General features: G+C 40.4%; 1 protein-coding gene across 6 annotated transcripts in view; it reads right to left on the bottom strand.

Moving 5' to 3' along the window:
• Positions 1-16795, bottom strand: part of FRMPD4 (FERM and PDZ domain containing 4) — a 447791-nt gene that overhangs the window by 268194 nt on the left and 162802 nt on the right. For 2 of the 6 annotated variants that reach the window (XM_073354885.1, XM_073354900.1), the window contains exon 1: positions 4217-4512. The exons of the other annotated variants lie outside the window; for them this stretch is intronic. The gene's annotated coding sequence lies outside the window, so the exon portion shown is untranslated. Of the gene's footprint in view, positions 1-4216; positions 4513-16795 lie in introns of those variants that run through there. 6 annotated transcript variants of the gene reach the window in all.

Below are 16795 nucleotides of genomic sequence, written 5' to 3'. Positions count from 1 at the left end.
TAGAAATAATCACTCTTAAATGTGTTTCAAGTATGCTTGCAACCTTTTCATGCTCATTTTCTGCAATCATGTGCAGGGGTGGCCAACTCTCACAATTTTGTCACCAATCTCATGATACTTAGGGTTTTTCTTAAAGCCCCAGCTTCTGGAATCATGGGATTATGTGAGCCTCTTGCATCTAAAAAAAGTAAGTAATCAATCCCTTGTTATTGCAGGGGGGAAAAGCTTGAAAATATGAATCCTAAAGAAGAAGAAGAATAAATAAAATGTCAAATAACATACAGAAATTGTACTCGTTTTTAAAAAGTTTATGATTTTTAAGGCAATAGCACGATGTTTTGGGGCTTGACAATACTGCATTCATTCTATGAACTATAACAGCACTAATATTTACAAAAATGAAGAATGCTTGAAGATATATAGACATGCAAAATGTTTCATGTAAGCAATACTCCTTCTGCAGCAGGCCTTGTTTCCTCTTTGAAGAAACAAGAGCCATACAAGTCTTGCTGTAATTTATTCTATTTTCTATCTCCCTACTAAAATCTTACATCAGGTGGTGACAATCTGCTAGAAGTTTATTTTTAGCTGGCATTGGATATTGTATCTCTAACAATCTTTTTCTCTCTTTATTAAGTATAATATAATATAGTCAGTTCCAGAGATTGTCTCTAGAACTCATTCCTCACATATCTGTCACATAATAGAGAACTTCAGAATCCTGTACTGTGTAATAACAGGAGCAATTACTAAATATTGGTGCAGGTCTGTCAACACACTTAGTGAATTCATCCAGCCCTCTTTACAAACTGACAACTCCTTCCTTTACAGGTTCATTTTAAACACACACTCACTCTCTCTCTCACTCTAGTTTTGTTTATGGCCTTTCAACTAATAATGTGATTTTCTTCTCCAAGCCCAAAGATAAAACTAATTATAGAACTTTGACATTTACATTCTCTGTAATCTTAAACATAGAGAAGAAAGTCTTGAAAACTGAAAAAAATTATTTCAGTAAGATATGAGGAAGATTTTCAAAGACATAAATAGCAGTGAGACAACCAACTCCCTTTGAAAGTCAGTAGGAGCTGAAGACCTAACTGCTCTCTGTGGCTATGAAGTTATCATCCTATGTTTTTTATAGACAAAAATGTCTGCAATAAACAAAGAGGACTTTCATTTTATCATAAATTAGGTGTTCTAATCATCTGCCTTCCTGTGGACCATCACAGCACTCCTTCTCACACTATTCACATGCCCTTAAACATTTTCTCCTGGTTTCTAGTCTAACAGCGAGAGTAATTAACCATTAGAACAGGGGTTCTGAATCCTGGTTCATGGCTTGTTCAGGGTAAGCCCCTGCCGGGCCGTGAGACGCTTTGCATATCTGAGCTTCCGCAGGTACGGCCGCTCGCAGCTCCCACTGGCTGTGGTTCGCTATTCCTGGCCAATGACAGCTGCGGGAAGTGGTGGCCCGGCCTGTGCCACTTCCCGCCGCTCCCACAGGCCGGGAATGGCAAACCATGGCCACTGGGAGCTGCAAGCGGCTGTATCTGAGGACACTCAGGTAAACAAAGTGTCTCACGGCCCAGCAGCGGCTTACCCTGAACAAGCCACAAACCAAGATTCGGACCCCTGAGTTAAGGCTAAGTAAGACTAAGTATTTCCACAGAAGAAGAACTTCATGGGCAGCAGTGGCAAAGGTTTGTTTGTTTGTTTTTTCCTTCTTCAAATACAGGGATGATTTCCCCCCCCCTTCAAAAAAAAATCTGAGCTCTGATTTTCACTTGTCCTGAGGAATCAATTTAATTCCTCTCTAGCAGGGGTCAATAGGCAGCTTTTAACAGGTATCTCCATTTCCAAAACCTCCAACACTAGTATATCAGACACCTTCCCGGCTTTCTGCATCTGCTACAGAAACTAGGACCACATTAGCTAACAATCTGCATCCCCAGTTCTGAAAACTATAGACTGGATTTCCACTGCGCTCCCACTTGATAGTAGAGAAGATGCCCAAAGGGGCCATCTGTTTGTCACTCTGTAGTACGAGTGACAAATGTACCGGGAGAGACTGTAGAGGCTGACCAAGAAAATAAAAACCTAACATATAATATTGATTCCAAATTGAGAACTGGCTAAGAACTGTTCTTTAGTAAATCCACACAAAGGAGAGAAGGTCAAATAAATATGTAAATGTATTTTTTTGTTATTATTGGTTTGTTACTGATTCAGAGGCCTCGGTGCATAAGAGCACTATGGCTAGCTTCATTCTGATAGTGGGCGGTATTCAGCTAAATGGGCTGATCCCCATTTTAGCAAAAGTAAGCAAGAAGACTCCTTCAAGCACCCTCCTGTCATAATGAACAATATGCAGCTCTAAAGTGCATAAAACATTAATCTTGAGATTTCAGAAAAGCCAGAAACTAACTTTTGTCAAATACACTTGTTAAGTGTTCACTAACAATGTTTTGCTTTTACCCTGACTTCTTTCAAATAATCCCAAGAGAAAATCGAGATGATAGGTCTCTCTGAAAAAGCAATTAAAAACAGAAATTGGTGAAAATATATTATTTGATAACATCAAAATCTAATTGAATTGTCCACCAGATTTGAAATGGTTGTCCATGCATTTTTCTTGCATTACCACAGGCACAACAAAGAGTTGTCTGCCAGTCTCTACCACCAAGAAAAAAAAAATTTTCACCCCAGAGTCCTGGACATGTGATGAAGGCACGAGGAAAATCCTTTGGACTGTAATTATATTGCCAGACTATTTGTTCCCTTCTCTTACTCGGAGCATTTACCGGAATCGGAAAGGGCATCCAGCTCCTTCACAATAACCTACAGCGCAAGAAACAGTAGACTACACTAACAATGCCACATAGGATTGAATAACAACGATGTGCACATAAGACTCTGGTGTAAAAATACAGCTTGGAAAATCATCCATTCTGAAAATCCATTAGACAGACATGCAGGGCACACTGAGAGAGCATTTATTTTTTATTTGCACAGCATGCTTTGTTATGCTAGATCTTGTGATTCATGTCATTCTAGGGTCCAGTGCCATTGCTGTAGTTCCAACACTGTGCAAACAATCCCCCAACCCCCCCCCCCCCACATACCCACGATCATAAGCACAAAATTAGCACTCTATATAGAAATGTCAATTGTTGTGAACGTTCATTAGTGTGCAGTTTACAAGTGATAAAAATGGTATTAGGACCATTTGATTTATATTGTTCATCTGACAATATTACTGCATTCCAATGCCCTGAGGCAGCGTGCACAGAACATGTTTTTACCTACAATGCTGTAAATGTTGTAAAGCTTTTAAATGAGTCCAACCAATCGAGAAAGAAATTTATTATGCACGTGAGCTCAGCTTACATGCAGAACTTGGATCCAAAGAGTCTGTAAAGGGATCTGCCAAAGCAGCCATGAGATGCTACGGTTACCCAACTGCTGTACAGTTATTTTTCCCATAAATATTAACCAATGATAGTGTTTTGACATGCCAGCTACAAAACAGAATGAGCATTTGTGAAGTAAGTTCAGGTTTCTTTAACTCAAGAACTTTTTTTCAAGTGACATTTTCCCCCACAGAAAGTATTGCAGATTAAATTCACCTAGCACATGAACACCACTTGCATCACAGAGCCACGTCAAAAGTTTCTTTGAATTTCTATCCCTGCAAAACCTTTCACACCCACCCAGAGGTGTAGTTTGGGGGTGCGGGGTGGGGTGGGGGGGAGAGCTCCAGTCAGACAAATAGAGCCACGTGTTTGGGGGCAAATTCCGTGCCTGCCCGAGGCTTACCATATGAGAGGGCAACGCCTCCCCTGCCCCCCAAACTGTGTCCATGCCCTCACCTCTGAATCACGGAAAAAAAAAAGATTTTCAACAATCCAGTCCTGTAAAAGAAGCCTTCGATTCTCAGTCTTTACTAGCCCTTACAACATATGTGTTATGTACTTTCTTAAATATTAAGAAAACTTTTTATTGGGTAGCAATGCGTAACTGATAGCTAGATACAGAGGTAGAGGCACTTTCAAAGGAGAAGAAATTTCTTTCCTTCAACTTGAAAAAAAAGAATATACAAGTTTGGTTTACAAGAATATATAAATGTCTTAGCACTCTCACTCTTCTCTTTGGAAAAACTATAGAGAAATATTGGACAAAACAGAAATAACCTTGTCTGCATCTGCAGTCTTACCTTTTTCTTACCGTGATCAGTGAGTGTTCTTCTTAAAATATCCCACAGAGATGCGAGATGACGCCTGTACCTCACCCAAAAGGGGTATCTGACTCCATGTAATCACTCAATGCAGTATGGAGAAAATGTCCAAGTGCAGGCTCATTGCTCTGTACATTGGTTTTTAGGCTGTTGTAAATACCAAGTGACAGAAACAATCCAGTCAGCTGCAGAGCCCTTATTTTTTAAAAAAAGTAGCTTGGTCTAGGAAATGCCAAATGCATGGAATTATCTTTTCTTTTCCCAGCTCCAGCTGCAGTGCTGTCACAATTTAGTAAACAGAACAAAAAGAAGAACGCAAAAATCTGGAAAGGCATCTCTTATCCTTTTTTTTTCCCCCTCCCAGAAAAAAATGCTCTCTCTCCAATCTCAGGGATGTAACAACAAGTGAAAAAAATTATGAAGATCTAACTTTATTGTAAAACAGTCTTGGTTTAATTTCATCCAGCCCAGCGCTGTGCAGCAATCCAAAATCTTGCCAATGATTTTTTGAAGTACACATTCAGTATACATGGAGGCCAGCAGATAAAATATCCAACCAACAGCAGCATGAGCAGCAGACAGCTTAACCTTTCTCCTGTCTTTAAAAAAACGTCAGGCTATTCTCTGTTTGCTCAAGATTCTTCTTTTACCAATATTCCGTTTGAATGAACCAGTGCAAAGGCACTGCTCAGCCTCTCATGAGAGCAGGATGCATTTATGTGAAACATGAGGAGAATGCCTAATGCTGAAACATACTCTCTGCATGCTCAATGAGGTTTTATTACAAGGCTCTCTTACATTTCGCTGGCATGTATTATCATGCCTGCAATTATTCTACTGTTTACAATTATTCATTGTAAGTATATATATACTGTATATACAGATATATTAGATATACATTCTGTGTAAAAACAGAAATAGAAATTATAATGTGTGTCCCCCATAGATTTCTAATAAAGGGGATAAATTCTATTATATCTGTATGATAACCCAATTAGGAAGATTTTTGAACAACAATCTAATTTATTTACTGGTACTGTTCACATGTGACATGAACATGTGCATTATTGTATTATTTGCATTTTACACAGCTAACTTACTGGACATTAAGACCCTTAGAAATACAAGATGCTATTGTCAATACCGGGCTAAAAATAATTGTGCTTTATCCCCTTTATTAGTAATCCACATTAATTTCTAAAGCTCCCTGATAGTAATTTGCATAAAAACCTATAGAAACTAAATATACTGAACTACCCAGATTCTGTCCTTTAAAGATTATATTGTAATGTTAAATGTTTGGTCACTGCAAGATGATTTTGCAAATTATTCCTTCTATACTGGTTTTCATATTAGATCATCCGTCTTGGGTTGGGATAACTAGATTTAACCAGCCATCAAAAAATAACTAACAGGCTTGGCAAACACGGAGGTCTGTTTGCCTTCCACATAAATAATTCTACCGTTCTCAACCATTTAATTATTATTTATATTAAGTAGCAGTTCCACACATTTAGGAAATCACAGTCTCTGCCCAGAGAGCTTACATTCCAAGACAGCAAGCAAGAAATTGTGGGTTTTTTTTAAAAATCTATGGTCATCCAGCTGTAACAACAAAAACAGGTCGTCTGTGTTCAAATTATTGGGGGCAAAGGTGCTGGTTTGCTCCCTGCCCAGAACAGTCATCAAATTCTGAAGCATGATTGACAAAGATTCTGCATCCTATCTCACCATCATCTCCTCCACATCTCCTTTTAGTCAAAGAAAAATGAAAAAAAAAAATTACTAACCTTAAATTATGTTGCCTCTTTTTTTTGTTTTTAAATCTATTTTTGTTTATCTCCTTGCTTTCATCAAATCCCCCATTTCATTCCTTTTAACTCTATATTACAATTCTTCAGTCTCCTTCTTTATTTGCCTATCACTGAGCTACCTCCTTCCTATAACATCTTCGCTTCATTGCCACCTGCACTCTGAAGTTGCACTCTGCATGAATTCTTCCAATTTGGCAACAGCTGCATCCTACCACTTGCACTCTGGGACTTGGTACACCAAGAATATTAAATTTGCAGCTAATGCTGGTGACATACTAGTTCCAGAAAACAGGTATTTCAGACTCACACTCGCCTCACTTTGCTTGATAGGGAGTTTCAGAAAGGCCATGCATATTCTGAGAAATGCTCTGCTTTCACAATAGCTGCAATGTGGCACGGCAGCCCAGGAAATTACAGTAAAAGTCATCAGTGCCTTTTATGGCCTAGTATGACAAGCTGGCATGATGCCGGTATGACACACTAGTTCAGTTCAAACCTTGTTTGTACTTACCGCTTTTCAAGTAAATTCCCTGGTAATTTATGGGGATTAGAAAATTTTCACAAATGCTTTTAGCTTTCTTCCTTATGTACACAATTGTTTGTGGAGTGAGGTCATATTAATGGTGAATAAGGATGGCAGGACTATCTGGCTCTTAGGTATTCTTAGTTCTCTACCTGCCACAATTTGCTTCCTTTTTAACTTTTTCTTTCTTTTTTTGGGCGGGGGAGGGAAGGAGGGCGGAAGGGAATTTGGAAGAGGATGACAGAGAAAGCGTAGCTTGCTAAAATGTAGGATAAGATTCCACTGAGTTCCTCAATGAGTTTTGCATCCAATTAGACATAAAATAGTCAATTGGTGCAGCACATATATGTAGAAAAGGTCAAGTAGTATCATTTCTGTCCTGTCAAGTCTCCACTGGAATATTACCCTAATTTCCTTTTATGGATGAAGGCACAGAAGGAGTAATTGTATTCCTATCAAAGTTATAATGAAAATTTGCGCTCAGAATCGGAGCTCTGCCAAAGTACTCCTGCTGGAAGGATTAAATTAGCTAATGCAGGTAAAGAATTTTTAAGATGAAAATTATAGTAATACATGTATTATTATTGCTTGAATTGGGATTTTTCTTTTGGTTTCATCCAGTATTTTTGATGTGAAAGACTCTGACCCCATAACGACTCATGCCATGGATAATTTTACACAAATTACCAGTAGTCACACGCATAAATTTTGCGGATTCAGAGTCTTAGAGTATTAGTATTAGGGTATCTCTTGCTCTCTGTTTTATTTGTTGCTGTAAGCTTTTAAAATGATGTGTTAAAAGCAGGTATCTCTGGTGGTACGCATAGTTATGTAGATGTAGAGGAAATGTTATGATATGTACTGCACCTTTAAATCGCTTTAAATATACAGAGTTAACATGACCAGGAAGGTGAAGTAATATCTTTTATTGGACCAATTTTTGGGGGGGAAGGTACAGGAAGTTAGCCTGCCAGTCTGCTGGGGGATCAGAATTGTGAATCAGTTCAACATGGCTGAACTACACTCTCTCATGAAAACATATTAGAGCTCAGATTTTCAAACTTTTTCTAAATCCATATTTCATCACCAGAATAAGTGGCCTGATTTTCAAAAGAACGGAGTAGCAATTCCTGCTCAAGACAACGGAGACTGCTGGATACTCATTGCATTCAAAAGCAGGCCACTTACTTAGTGGCCTATGTATGGATTTACGAGCCTAACTTTATGCTCTCATATTTAAAAGTGTTTTTTCCCCTTGATTTTTTGTAATGTGAAATCCAGACTGAAAGCACGTTTTTCTCTTTATGGCTAGAAAACAATATTCCCATGTCAAAACTTCATAGGATCATATTGTGCTGTGAAATAGGATGACCAGGTGTCTGGTTTTGGACAAGAACACTCGGTCGAAAAGGAATCCTGACGGCTCCCATCAGCACTGCTGACTGGGCCGTTGAATGTCCGGTTCGCGGTGCCACAGTGGGGCTGGCAGACTCCATGCTAGCACGGCAACCCACACAGCTCCTGGGTCCGGAAGCAGCTGGCATATCCGGCACCTAGCCTTAGGGGTTGCCTGGGGGAGTCTGCGTGCTGCCCTGTCCACAGCCACAGCTCCCATTGGATGGGTCAGAGCAGGGCAGGGCAGGAATTAGCGCCACTCATGAGCGCTCAGCTGGTGGCTGTTGAGGGGTCATGTGGCACGTGCTTCTCCTGCTGCTGCCCAGCCCTCTTCTCCTCACGCTCCTCGTGTGGCTGGGCTAGAGCTGTGGCACGTGCCCTGCTACAAACCATGGTCTGTCGCCCCATCGCTGGAACCCAGGAGTTGAAGGTATGTGTATCCCCATCTTCAAGTGCTGGGAATGGGGCCGCACCCCCATCTCCCTCACTGCATCCCTCCCCGTCCCACCCCTCACCCCTCCATCCCCCAGTCATTGCGTCCCTCCCCCGTCCCATCCCACCCCCCACACCTACCCATCTCAACCCTGAACCCTTACAGCGCTCTCCCACCCATCCTCTCTGCCTCCCAGAGCCGCCAGCCCCATATCCCTCACCCACCACACCCCATTTGCCTCCATACACTGCTGCCCTCCCATTATGTCCCTATACACCCCTGTGCCCCTCACATCCTCATACACCTGTAGCTTTCTGCCTCCCCCGAATCTCCATCCACCCCACATACCCCCCACACCTCCTCCTCCTCTCTCCTTCACTGCCCCCTCTCACTCCCACCCTGCTCTTATCCTTGGTCTCTTTCTCTCCCCATCCTCTCTCCTCCACCCCACCCCCCATCTTCTCCCCTCCAGCCCACCCGCCTCCCTTTCCAGCTGGGTGATTTAGGCAGCCCCTGGAAAAGTGTATGAAAAAGTGTCTCTGTGTAGGCAAGTGTGCGCATGCAGGCATTGTATGTGTGTAAGAGACTGTGTGTCTTTGTGTAGGGAGGTGTATGTATTGCTGCATGTGTGTATACCTGTGTGAATAAAATGTGCAGCCTAACTGACTTATTCCTTTTGCTGGCTTGCACACACAAAAATTTGACATAAAATGTGTGTATTCATTTCATAACAAGTTGTCAAAAGAGAAGGGAACTCTAAAAGAAATACATTATTTCTTAAAAAGTGAATGTTGTTGACTAGAAATTGCAGAAGAGCCAATGTATTCTACATTTCTCCCCACTTTTATCTAGCTACATTATAAACTCTTTGTTGCAGACTCTCTCTTTTTATGTGTATGCCCAGCACCTACCACCCTGGAGCCCTGATCTTAGTTGGGGTCTCTAGGCACTAAACAATTGTACTAATAAATAATGTGGAAGTATATGTGTTAGCACATGCTAGATGTGTACACATGAATACACATGTGTATCTGCATGAAGGTGTGGTAGTCAGTTTCTTCAGATTTATTTTTATAGGTATTTGGACAGGTGTGCATTTCTGTGGTTGTGCTCTATGGATTTGTATCTGGGCTTGGGGAATGGGCCTTTAATAGAGCCATTGCAGCAGTGATAACATGTGGTCCTAATTCCACACATAAAATTACAATAACTTTAGCGAACAAAAAAACATGGAGCTGGTTACGAAAAACAGGAAGAGGAAGGGAAAGAATCATGAAAACTTTTGTGAAATTTCATTTTTTAAAAAATTACCCTTTTTGACTATTTTGCTGCCAGCTCTAGCATCCTCTCACAAATAAAACTTGAATTTAGCATAATACATCTGTCAAAACAATAAATATGCCTGTTCGGGCCTTGCAGTAAAAATGAGCACACGAGAAAGGGTGGGGGAGAGCAAGCAACGGAGGGAGGGGGGGTTGGAGTGTGTGGGGAGTGGGGCCTCATGCAGGGGCGGGGCCTCAAGGAAGAGGCAGGGCGGTGGGTGGGGCAAGGGTGTTCAGTTTTCTGGAATTAGAAAGTTGGCAACCCTACTATGAAGTCCATTGAAACCAGTGAAATTGATTTAAAACAGAAATGTTATTTTTTGTGTATGGTATGTGGGGCTTCTCCCATCCCACAAAGAGCTGACAGATAGAATACCAAATAAATATTTGACAGCTTTATACTTGACAGGTTTTAGAGTAACAGCCGTGTTAGTCTGTATTCGCAAAAAGAAAAGGAGTACTTGTGGCACCTTAGAGACTAACCAATTTATTTGAGCATAAGCTTTCGTGAGCTACAGCTCACTTCATCGGATGCATACTGTGGAAACTGCAGAAGACATTATATACACAGAGACCATGAAACAATACCTCCTCCCACCCCACTCTCCTGCTGGTAATAGCTTATCTAAAGCGATCACTCTCCTTACAATGTGCATGATCTTCAAGTTGGGCCATTTCCAGCACAAATCCAGGTTCTCTCACCCTCCGTCCCCCCCCACACAAACTCACTCTCCTGCTGGTAATAGCCCATCCAAAGTGACCACTCTCCCTACAATGTGCATGATAATCAAGGTGGGCCATTTCCAGCATAAATCCAAGTTTAACCAGAATGTCTGGGGGGGGAGGGGTAGGAAAAAACAAGGGGAAATAGGCTACCTTGCATAATGACTTAGCCACTCCCAGTCTCTATTTAAGCCAAAATTAATAGTATCCAATTTGCAAATGAATTCCAATTCAGCAGTTTCTCGCTGGAGTCTGGATTTGAAGTTTTTTTGTTTTAAGATAGCGACCTTCATGTCTGTAATTGTGTGACCGGAGAGATTGAAGTGTTCTCCGACTGGTTTATGAATGTTATAATTCTTGACATCTGATTTGTGTCCATTTATTCTTTTACGTTGAGACAGTCCAGTTTGACCAATGTACATGGCAGAGGGGCATTGCAGACACATGATGGCATATATCACATTGGTGGATGTGCAGGTGAACGAGCCTCTGATCGTGTGGCTGATGTTATTAGGCCCTGTAAAAAAACTTCAAATCCAGACTCCAGCGAGAAACTGCTGAATTGGAATTCATTTGCAAATTGGATACTATTAATTTAGGCTTAAATAGAGACTGGGAGTGGCTAAGTCATTAGGCAAGATAGCCTATTTCCCCTTGTTTTTCCTACCCCCTCCCCCCCCCAAGACTTTCTGGTTAAACTTGGATTTATGCTGGAAATGGCCCACCTTGATTATTATGCACATTGTAGGGAGAGCGGTCACTTTGGATGGGCTATTACCAGCAGGAGAGTGAGTTTGGGGGGGGGGGGGGGGCGGAGGGTGAGAAAACCTGGATTTGTGCTGGAAATGGCCTCATCTTGATTATCATGCACATTGTAAGGAGAGTGATCACTTTAGATAAGCTATTACCAGCAGGAGAGTGGGGTGGGAGGAGGTATTGTTTCATGGTCTCTGTGTATATAATGTCTTCTGCAGTTTCTACAGTATGCATCCGATGAAGTGAACTGTAGCTCACGAAAGCTTATGCTCAAATAAATTGGTTAGTCTCTAAGGTGCCACAAGTACTCCTTTTCTTTTTGCTTGATACTTGAATTGTTCATTCTGACTGTAAGATGTTATCTTCTGCCTGTAATGGCCCTAGCTGAACATATTTTAAAACGCAGAAAATATCTTGTGTGGTTTTTTTGTTGTTGTTTTTTTTAAGAACCAAACATTTATTTTTATTTTTATTTGGCAGAACAACTCGACCAGTTACCTACTCTAATATTTTTTTATTTTAATGGGCAGAAGGGTGCAATAAAAAGGAAATATCCTGATATCAAGCATCAACATAGCATCAATATCTGATCTGCATAATATAACAGTTGAACCAATGTGCCATATTTTGTTTAACTCTATTCTGCCTGAATAATGAGTTGTAAATTTAAAGCTTTCAGAGTAGCAGCCGTGTTAGTCTGTATTTGCAAAAAGAAAAGGAGTACTTGTGGCACCTAATTTGTTAGTCTCTAAGGTGCCACAAGTACTCCTTTTCTTTTTATGAAGTTACTTCTCTGATCTACTGTGGTCACCACTTAACTGTTTCAGAATATTAGATATAACCATGACATATAACTATCGTCCTCTATCTCTGACCTCCTGGACAACTAATGGTTTTAATCAGGAAAGCATATAATCCTATACAACCAACAAATAAAGGAATCATAATATGAAATCTTTCTGTTCATATAAATCATAATGTTAAAGACCAGGGCCAAATCTAAACATGATATACCATCAACCTTGTCTGGAAAAGTTCAAGAGCAAAGACTAGCTAGTCAGTCACCTCTTGGCAAGTATGAAATTAATCCCAGTTTTAGAAGAAAAGCTATGATGATTTTTTAAAAGGCTTTCATAATGACAAAGGAATTGGAAAGGATAAATGCAGGAAATACCAGCTAGCTCTCTCACTTTACAGGCTAACTTGAGGAAGCGTTAGTGGTTCGGGCACTAGCCAAAGACTTGGAAGACCAAAGTTCAAATTCTCTGATCCACCAGACTTCCTGCGTGACCTTCAGCAAGTCACTTTGCCTCAGTTACCATCTGTAAAATGGGGACAATAGTTCTTCCCTACCTCACAGAGACATTGGGGGGATTAAAAGACTGTGAGGTGCTCAGATACTACAGTGATGGGGGCACATAAATGCCTAAAACAGAGATTAACAAAAACACTACCTGTGTACAACAGGGAATAGACCCTTATTACTTCAGAAGCAATAGCGGTTTATCAGAAGTAGTTACCTACAGGAACCTGCACAGAAATCAAAATTCTCATCTTGGCGCTTGATATTAGAAACTGCTCTGAGGAAACTTATCACAAAGGAATAATGCAGAGATTTCTCCAATATTGCCCCTACTGGCTCCAATACCTGGCAAGCATCTCTGTAAAGGAGAAATACAGAGTATGAACTGGAATAACAGAGAGATATACTTATGATCAGCCTAGTCTACATAATTATTCTTACACAGCTAGTAGAGGCACTGTATTAACATAGTCACAGTCAACTTGTGACTGTTTCATATGGATATTGGGCCAGATGCACCGTCAACTGGAGAGTGGGTTGTAGCAGCACAAAACAGCTGTAACTCTAAAGTTTAGGGGGACATTTGCAAGGTAGGGCATGTAAGAGGCCTACATTGTCCCAAAAATTGTCAATGCAGGCCAAAAAACAGAATTTGGCCAGCTCATCTAGAAAGCCCGTGGATGCAACCGCTCTCTGAAGAAAATCTGGTGTGTTTTAAAGAGCTCCACCACTGATGGAACCTCTACAACCATCTTTTTCGCACAGTGGTACTTTCCCATTCTGCGCATAGTCATTGCTGGACCATTGCAGGAAGTTGGAATTTGCACCTCTGTGGGACAGCTTTGCTAAATCTAGCCCAATATGTTGTTTTGAACAAGCCTCATAAATGTTCTTGCTGGTATTTCCAAAGACAACTAAGGGAATTAAATGCCTAACCCCCACAGGATCATTTGTAACTCCTCACAGACTCTATATTTGAACTACTTTAGGTACTGACCTGCCACAAACAGCACTGGTCAAAATAGAAGCTACGCTCCTATCCAAATCAACTGTTTCTGCCACTGAACACAATGTATGGTGTCTTCCATAAGAATAAGATAACTCTACTGAGTCATCCCACTTCCTGTCCTTCCTCTTAAGCTACAAGTTTAAAAAAAAAAAAGAGAGAGTTTGTAGAAATCATTAGAAACTAACTTAAAAGCAAAGATATGACAAGCTCCATGTTTGTGATTTTGGGGCAGATCCTCAGCTCATTAATGGAGCTGTGACAATTTACACAAGTTGGGGATCCTCCCCTTTACCATGAGTCTCATGTTTGGAATTTTCCTTACAGTCCAGCTACTGGATCCATGTCATTACTTGAGAATCTAAGCCTTCATTTTTTTAAAGGAACACTTGTAGTCCTAAGTTTTGTGGAGAAAAGCTTGAAAACATGAATCCCGAGGGCTCAAAAATAACAAAGCAAATAATCTTTGAACCATCCCCAAAATAATTTTTTAAAATCTCATTATTCTTTTGGGCTGGGGATGAACCCATACATTTGAACTGCATTCTGGGCCTTTTTAATAACAAATACAACAAGAATATACACCGGCCTATGATGAATTCATGCATATTGTTATCTCCACTCCTGAAATGCAGTCATCATTCTTAGAATATCTGGCCACCTGCATTACTTTGGTTTCCATCAGGTTACATTCTGTACACATGTATAAGAGAAATCCTCTCATGGACTATCTCCACTACTGCCTTCCCAATCCCAGGGTGTCTCATGCATCTTATCAAAAGATAAATGCCACACAAATGCTGGCAGTGTACAGAAATATCCCAGAAGATGCAGAGTTCTTCTCCCGCTACATGCATATGTCAAATTTTCATTAATATAGGTTCTCCTCTCTCTATGCATGTTAGAAGTATATGCTCTTTTGACAGTCCTCTTCAAACACATTTAACAGTAAGACATGTATCCTATAATATTTTCCCCGCCATTTTGGTTCTCCTTAAACCTTCCTGGTCTATTTTGTATTACTTCTCGCTTTCATTTTCTTTCTTCCTTTAATATTTTTCTCTATCTCCTCTACAATTTCTTCTGGTCTCCACCACTGTTCCCTCTAAGCTGTGCGTGTGGGCACACAGATCCTAAACCCCACGCACACAGCGAAACACCGCACGCACAAAAATTTGCACAGAAGCACAACAATTTGCACAGCAGAAATTTTTTGTGCACACGGCCTGTGAAAAATTAGAGGGAATACTGGTCTCCAGCCCACACTTTCTCCTTATGATGTGCCTGTGTTTCCTCTATTTCCCTTCTACTTTGCTTTTGTTGTATCTGAGCCTGTTTCACTGTCTCTTGTTTCCTCAGACTTTTGTTTCTCTCTCTCTCCTATTGTTATGTGTCTCTTGTTCCTCTCCAATAACTCAGAATTAGCACACTGGCTCAAAGATTGTAACTGTCTACCCAAAGCTGCACTTCATTAGTTTGGTCAGTGTGCAGAGCAAGGAAGTGGAACTTAAAAGATTTTGATCAATTTGCTGCCACTAAGCAACTAAGGTTTAAGGAGTCCTAGAACAAAAGCAATTACATATATATGTGTGGAATGCTGTAGGTCCACAGCAAACATTTTGAAGAATGAGACGCAAAATTGAAACTTTCTAGGATGACAAAATTGCCCCTTGTTTCAGATTGCAGCCCTCATCATTAAGACAAAAACACAACTGTTTCACTGATCACAGAATAATGACTACAGCTCTGCAAATAATTGGTTTGTTGACAGTTCTGAAAGTTTTTTAAAAATCATTTGAGGTCAGACAAAATGTTTAGTTTGACTTGAAATTAAACGATTCATTTAAATTTCAATAATTTTAATGATTTTTAAAAAATAAAATTAATGGAAATTTTCAAACTGTTGTTTCAAATAAAAAAATTGAAACATTTGAAAATGTCAACACAAAACATTAGAGTTTCAGGTGAACTGCACCTATATTCCACTTCCATAGTCCCTCGAGGGCACCCACATAAAAGATTCCAACTCCAAACTATCACTTTTCTTGGGCAGAGAGTCACATCTTACTCTCTCCTGACAGGAGGTTTTTAAGGCTGCACAGATCCTAGCTATGTATTGCGATATCCCCAGCAAGCCAGCATGCCTAAAAGGCCAGAATCTGTGCTTTGCTTTCTCTCCAGAGGCTGTGACCAGTGTATTGACCACAGTTACAGGTTACCAAAGAACCCTTTCTCAGTAAGCACATTTATTCTTGAGGTGAAACCATTACAGAGAAAATGCATTAAAAACTATGAAAGACCCTACATGCATGCTAAAAAGCTCATCAGAGGTCACCCCCAACTCCAGCCTAGGATTCTTAGTAAGTGTCAGTCCTTCAACCCCACAACTGGGTTTTCCCCATGGTTACAAGTTCATAAACATTTCAGAACCAGAACCCACGCTGGGCAGTTCAGCCATTTCTTTACACATCTCAGGATTTGATATCTAGTCTCCAAAAACAAGTAATCAGCAGACAAGTATCCTCCCTTCAGGGTGTAGCTTCAAGAGGCTGGGTTTCTGCATAACCGGGGGGTGGGGGGGATTTGTATTAACCTGTACTGAGGTATTCCCCAGGAAATCCATGTAACATTTATGGTTCCAGAAATCCATGCTTGCTTGGTACATGTTCAATATATTTCTTTGAACTCCTAGATGTCACATCTATAACATCTCCACCTTTCGAGAGGTTACACATACTCCCAGCCCACGATAATACATAAACTATTAACACAATGGAACCCCAAAGATACTTAAATTTAATTCAGTAAGGTCTCCCAGAACATTGCCATATCTGTCACACAAAGGATTTTTATTTCAGATATTGTAGGGGGTGGAGGGAAGAAAAGGGCCAAAACAATTCAGTGAAGTTGTCACAAATTTGTGAAATGTTTCCATGGACCCAAATCTGCATTTTTTACTAAAAAATGTTTTGGTCAAAAATTTTCTCCCAGCTCCAGTCACAATTGCCAAATTATTATGTAAAACATGATGATGTAACACAATCTGCTGCAGTTTCAGGTCCTCAATTTCTGTTTCTAGAAATTACAGGAGATCATGCCATCCTCAGTACTTCTTCCTGATTACTAACCGAAGGAACCAAACACTGAGGTTTAAAATGAGTTAGTACGATAGTGAACTGCTCATAGACTTTTAAGGCAACTTCAAATGCAACAGATCACAGATTTCATTAGAATTCAAACAGAGTTCTAAAGGGCTATTAATAGCTAGTCCATTCCGCTAGAT

Source organism: Lepidochelys kempii, chromosome 1, assembly GCF_965140265.1.
Source record: "Lepidochelys kempii isolate rLepKem1 chromosome 1, rLepKem1.hap2, whole genome shotgun sequence".
In the NCBI taxonomy this organism is placed as follows: Eukaryota; Metazoa; Chordata; order Testudines; family Cheloniidae; genus Lepidochelys; species Lepidochelys kempii.
The sequence above is the reverse complement of the archived record's forward strand: the minus strand, read 5'-3'. Positions and strand labels throughout refer to the sequence as shown.